Source organism: Chenopodium album, chromosome 2 (genome assembly GCF_948465745.1).
Source record: "Chenopodium album chromosome 2, dcCheAlbu1.1, whole genome shotgun sequence".
Lineage (NCBI taxonomy): Eukaryota > Viridiplantae > Streptophyta > Magnoliopsida > Caryophyllales > Amaranthaceae > Chenopodium > Chenopodium album.
Genome location: NC_137835.1, coordinates 40,506,453 through 40,513,392, shown reverse-complemented (window position 1 = coordinate 40,513,392; position 6,940 = coordinate 40,506,453).

Here is a 6,940-nt window from a genome sequence, read left to right as displayed (position 1 = left end):
TCAATAAGACAAAATACCCCTAGCATCGGAATGCCCCGAGCTAACCGAGTGCTAGGGGAATTTGGTATAGCATGGTGGCTAGCATGCGCACCAAGCCGAGCCTAGGCTGGTTGGTGCGTGCTAGCGCACCAATGATAGCATCGCATGCTAGCAGCGCTGGCCAACGCGCGCAAGGAGCATCAGCACTCAGCAGCAGCCCGCATCCTTGATGCGCGGCTCGCTGGCTGAGTGCACAAGCAGCCTGCACAAGCCGTGCTGGGTTTGCTGGCTAGCAGCGCCTAGTAGCCTGCACGCTTGTGCTGGGCCTGCTAGCAGCCGCACATGGAAGCCCACCTTAGGTGCCTTGGTTCCCAAGTGTGGTGCCATGTTGCGCATTGTAAGAGGAGGCTTGAGGGATGAGTTGGCCGGTTTTTGGAGAGGGAGTGGGGAGCAAGTTTGGTCCCCCCTCCTCCAAATGGTCCTTACCTAACCTCTCTCATGAGCTTGCCACTTGTTGATTTATTACTAGTTTGATTATTTATTTTATTTTAGCTTTAAAATAAAATTGAAAAATCAAATTCTCCCACATTGATGGGAGAGCCTTTTCACTCTCTTGTTTTCCCTATAAATACCCAAGTTGGGGTATTAGGAAAATCACTTGAGTGAGAGTTGAAAAAGACATCACCATTGTGAAAACCTTTGAACTCATTTAATCACTCGGGTTTTGGTCGGACCTTGCTAACTCCAAGGTAATTGACCTAAAAGTCGGTGTCCATCCTCTGCGGGTGGATACCGTTGGAGGCTCGGTATTTTCGGAGCTAAAGCTTTCAAGTAAGAGCCCATTAGGTCGGGCGAAGCACGCGTGAAAGGTAAATTCCGATTCTATCCTTTTATGATTATTTGTTATGCTTTATGGTTTTATTAATTGCGAGTGGTTCTTTGGGTCAGGGTCGTTTGCGCGGTAAGATAGACATACCAAACCCAACAATGGTATCAGAGCCACGCTCGTTTATTTTTAAAATCATAATATTTTTCAAGGTGATTTTAATGGCTTAATTTTTCTGGTTTAAGTTGCTAATTAGATTAATAACTGTAGACACCCATTTGTGTCTCCCGAAAACCAAACCAGTGATGAGTGCCTTTCACGTCGAATCATAATCGAATGAAGTGAAAGTGTGGAAAGTTTAGTGTTGCGGATAGTTTTAATTCTTTTCTCTTCTCTCTATTTTTAAAAAAACTTATTTTAAGAAAATAGTCAATTCAGTTTGGTTGGTCCATGATAAGGTTCCAATAATGGTGTAGTTGGATGGGGTTTAAAAAGACCTTTCCAACGATATATTATAAGCCCAATTCCGATGAATATCGAGGAAGTTATGGCCAAAATACTAAACTGGGCCCGATTTGGTTTTTATATGCGGCCCAATGATCTAGAGGAGGGCCTATTATTAATTATCATTCCTAAAGATACTAGGATTGATTATAGTCTTTTAGAATACTTTAGAAGGTTCTTTTAAATCCTAATGGAGTTAGGATTGATAATTATGTTTTAAAGAGTTTGAAATTGAATAAAACTACTCCTTTTGAGAATCCTTGTTTTGTACGAAGTGGAATATATTCAGAATTTATATTCGTGCCTCATAATATTTATCCAAATTTTATATGGTTGGATAGATCTTGAAATTATCTTTCCAATGATATATTATAATATTAGATCCGAGTTATAATGAAAAAGATATGAATGAGACATGAAACTCTATCCAAAACTGACACCCTTCCACTATTTTGGCCATATCTTTTTATCTACGAAATATTTTAATATGATTCTAATTGGGTTGGAAATTAGACTTTAAGAGCTTTCCAAAGACATATTATATGTCTTATTTTTACTTCCAGATCAAAAGATATGATAAAAACAAAAACGCGTGAATTTCTGAAATCAGCGCCAAACGCCAGCCATTGGCGCCTGGTGCTAGCCATTGGCGCCAGCTCTGTTTTGCGTGCGCCAATCTCGTTTTGCGTGCTACAAGTGCTCTATTTTGATATTTTATCTTTTTGGTTGATTTTCTCTATAAATAACGTAATAAAAACTCCGTTTTCATTCACCTACAATCAATTTTCATTCGCAATCATTAATTCTCTAATTCTCTCTTAATCATTCACCAATCCTCATCAAGTTTTCTTGATTATTTCTTCTCTCTATTTTTCTTTTTCTAAACTTTGTTTTTACATACAAAATTCTGCATTCATTAGATCTAGAAACACCTAGCCATATTCGAAGTTGCCTTCCCCCTAGACGTGAAAGGTTTAGTGTCTGAGGGTTTGGTCCCAAATCTCTATTTCAATTATTTAATTTAATTGTTTGTTTATTATTTTCCTTGAAGTTACTAACGTGTGTATTTTGTTATTAGAAAGAGGTACGAAGCATCAAAGTAAGTACTTTTAATGGTTTTAATTGATATCATGATGTAGAAATCATGTTTATATTGTTATTATGATATTCCTAGTATCATGTTAGGGAATAATTCAAGCTTTAATCCCCCTAGATTGAACCCTACTGTGATCATACACTAAAGTACCGTGGCGTCCAAAAGGGAAGAAGATAGAGCAAAAGAGGTGCCAACAAGTTTTAGGAACTTGTAAACCGTTCATAGGATGAAGGTTACACCCCTTAACGATCCAAGAGATCGTCAACTCCATAAGGTCTAGAACCAAATAAGGGTTCGGGGATGAAGGTACAAATCCAACCTAAAAGAGATTGAACCTGCCCTAATAATAGGCCTCTACTTTATTCTGATCGTATTCATGTGCGCTTTCTGACTAACATGCAATCAATAGGATTAACCCTAAACCTGTTTATCTATGTTGGTTGAATTTAATGCACACATAAGTCTATTATTGGCGATCACTTGAAATTGTAATCACAATTATCCCTAAACAAGATTATTAAATATCTTATTAAGCGTGATTACAAGTACCAAATTCCCTTTAAACATGCAATAAAAGGTGTGATCAAGCAATAAATAATAAAATATCAAGCAACATAATAAATAATCACAATAATAATCATGAACAATAAAATTATAATCGTCACAATAATAATATTCATAATCATCATAAATTATAACAATAATGATCATGATCATGTTAATGTTAAAGCATAATAGAAATAGTAAGATCCTAGGCATGATAATAACAAGATTAATAACAAACCCTAGCATGTCACTAAGCAATAAAAATCAAATCTTTAACCCTAACATGATACTAATTAACAATCATAAATATTAGGAAGAGAATAAAAGGCATCATAGCAATCATATTTAATTTGATATTAAAATTACCCTAGACATGATACTAGGAATATCATAATAACAATTTTAACATGATTTCTACATCATAACATCAATTAAAAACATTAAAGAACTTACTTTGATGCCTCGTACCTCTTTCTAATAACAAAATACACACGTTAGTAACTTCAAGGAAAATAATAATTAAAACAATTAAATTAAATAATCGGAAGAGAGATTTGGGACCAAACCCTCAGAAATTAAAACCTTTCACGTCTAGGGCGAAGGCAACTTCGAATATGGCTAGGTGATTCTAGATCTAATGAATGCAGAATTTTGTATGTAAAAAGCAAGTTTAGAAGAAAAAGATGAATGATTAAGAGAATACTAAAGAATTAATGATTGCGAATGAAAACTGATTGTTTATGAGAATTGGTGAATGAAAACGGAGTTTTTAATACGATATTTATAAAGAAAATCAGCCAAAAAGATAAAATAAACAAAACAGAGTCTGACGCACAAAAAACAGAGTTGGCGCAAACCTTGGCTCACTGGCACCAGGCACCAGGCACCAACACTGGCGCCAGGCGCCAAAGCCTGGGGTCAGGCGCCAAGCCTGATTTAAACCCGTTTTCAAAAATCAGATAAGTTTACCGTATTGGAGGATAAAATCATATAATTTCCTCGAAAATGCTATTTGATTTTAATTAAAACTCTGAAAAGTCAAAAGTCAATTTATCAATGCGAATTGAATTATGAATGAAAAGAACCTTCTAAAAGAATCTAGAAGACTAAAACCATTCCTAATTGCATTAGGAATGATAAATCATATTAGGCCCTCCCCTAGATCATTGGGTCGCATATAAGGCTCAAACTGGGCCCAGTTTGGTAAATTGGCCATAATTTCCTCAATATTCATCGGAATTGGGCTTATAATATATCGTTGGAAAACTCTTGTCAAGCCCCATCCAACTACACTACTATTGGACCCATATCATGGACCAACCAAACTAGATTGGCTGATTTCTTAAAATAAGTTTTCAAAAATAGAGAGAAGAGAAAAGAAATTAAAACTTTCCGCAACACTAGACTTTCCACACTTTTCACTTCTTTCGATTATGATTCGTCGTGAAAGGTACTCATCACCGAGTTTGGTTTTGGGGAGACACAAATGGGTGTCTACAGAAGCCCCCACTTTGACTGAGTTTTGAGAAACGCAAGTTTTGAAAACAAAAGTCCAAGTACCGATAGGGACGGAGAATGAGTCAGAACGTTCTGCGATCCTAAACCAATCTTGTAACGCCGATACCTGCTAAACTAGCGTTACTTAAACAGATAAAAGAGTTAAGAAACACATATCTTTCACCGTCGAGCGCACGTCTCTGAAAGTAACCGATTTGTTGCCGCTTCCTTGTTGTTTTGATGACCTTCTACAAGCTAGAGAATGCCATCCCGCTTGAAAACTGCTACGCCCGTAACTGCTTCCAATTTAGAAGATTACTTTGCCTGAAACGATCCTCCTCCGCATTGATAATATTCCACGTCCAAGGGAATATCACCGAAGATTGCTTCTCCTGAAACAAATCCTCACCCGCATTGATAATATTCCACGTCCAAGGGAATACTATCGAAGATTATTTCTCTTGAAACAATCTCCATCCGCATTATGACCATCTTCCATGCCTAAGGGAACATGATCGAAGACAACTCTCCGCAATCTAGGGAATGTCGTCGAAGATATCCTCTCTTGAAGTCATCCTCATTTGATGCGATAATTTTCCAAAGAAAATTACCGAAGATCCACGCATGTCGATCTTTAAAAGTTCGCCTGAACTTTGCTCTCGCTATGCCTGTAAGTCGGCGCTTCTATTGCTTTGAACCTTTATGCCGGTGCTCTTTTGCTTTTGAACCTATATGTCGGTGCTTTATGTTAGTGAGCCAATGCTTAGGCGCTTTAAGCTGAGTGAGACGATTTTTTATCAGGTCGATCACTTTATGTAATCAAGCCGATTTCTAAATCATGTCAAATTTCTTAGACGGGCTAAATGGCGTACCATGGAACCCAAAAATATGTTGTAGAAAGGTAGAACAACCTCACCAGTTGGCTAGGTGCTCTGGCGCCACTGAAAATCCATCAGCGCCAGTTAATTAGTCTTAGCGCCAGGCGCTGAGATTGGCTTCAGGCGCCAAGCCAAATTTATGACGCTAATGCATAGGGCTTGGCTCCAGCACGGGGATTTCCTTAAATACCCCTTTCCTCTTCATTTTGCTGGCTTCTCGTCGCGAATTTGCTCGAAAAAAATTCGAAAACTTCAATTGCTCGGTTCTTACTCGTTTCTCAACCGAATTTGCTCAAATTTGTTGCAAATTAAAGCTCTTTTCATCTACTTTCCCGATCTATGTAAGTTTTATTCAAACTCTCATCGGTGTTTATGAATTTTTGGCATGTTTATTCACGAATTTCATGAAAATTCAAAACTTATAATGCTCAATTCGCTTTGTTTGTCAAGTTTTATGCCATGAAATTGCTTGATTATGTTTTTACATTGCCTTAGGAGTAATTTGAGACTTGTTTGACTCAATTTGGTGAAGAAATGAGCAATTTGCCATTGTTGGACCTCCTAAGGTCGTGAAGAACAATGTGACTTGTTCTTGATGTTTTTGCTAGCAATTCTTGTCCAATTTGTCACAATAATTACTATAGTGTTGCAAGAAATTGTTTGATTGCTTGAACAATGCCGTTATGCTCAATTTGAATTTGTGCTCTGTTTTAGTACAACGTACTCTGTTTTTTTGCGAACATAGTATCATGCAGCTAGGCGAACCTTAGATACTATAGAACCATAATTTATAATGATTTTGCACAACGTAGCATAGCTAGACAGTGAGGCTCGGGTTCACGGTCCCGAAACACTCAACGGGAGCATGAGCCCGTAGAGGATGACATCACGCCTTCCACTTCTCTTGGTCGACTTCCCGAGTGGGATGAGCGGACCCTGTTCTTCGCCCCCGTCCACCATATTTCTGAGAGGGTGAGACGGGGCATCACGCCCGGTAGGACGCGGCATCATGGCTCGGCTGTGATGGTTTGGGCGATTTGTACAGGATGTACATCGCCAGGGATCTTGAGACGAGACTCCTATGGGAGTCTTGCGGGCTTCTACTCTGTTCGAGACCTCAAAGACTATGGTTGCCTCCAGCGGGGGTCACCACGTAGTGCGCGCTTTGGTTGAGTTCTTCTAGGACACCACCAACACTTTCAATTTCCCTTGGGGCGAGATGATGGTCACCCCTACGGACTTCAGTCTCATCACTGGACAGGAGTTCACCTCTGTGCCACTGTCGTTTGACAGTGGAATCGACGTCTTTTTCTTCGGAGGTCGAGGAGCTGTTGGTGTCGATCGCTATTCGGGCCCGAGCTGAGGTCGAGACGATTCTCGCCTGATTGATGTTCTTTGTAGGGGCCTGAGGTGGTGTACCGGCCGTGGGGCGGTGGGACAATCCCTGGGTTAGCCGCACAGTATTCTGCTGAGCGTCGCTATTTCCTGGGGACTTATGGAGCGATCGCGTACTTAGGAGAGACGGTTGCTAGACAGCATTCCTCTTATGTCTTCGTCGTTCCTACTGCTCCACCACGTCATGTGTTCTATGAGGCGCATTTGTCAAGCATGTCT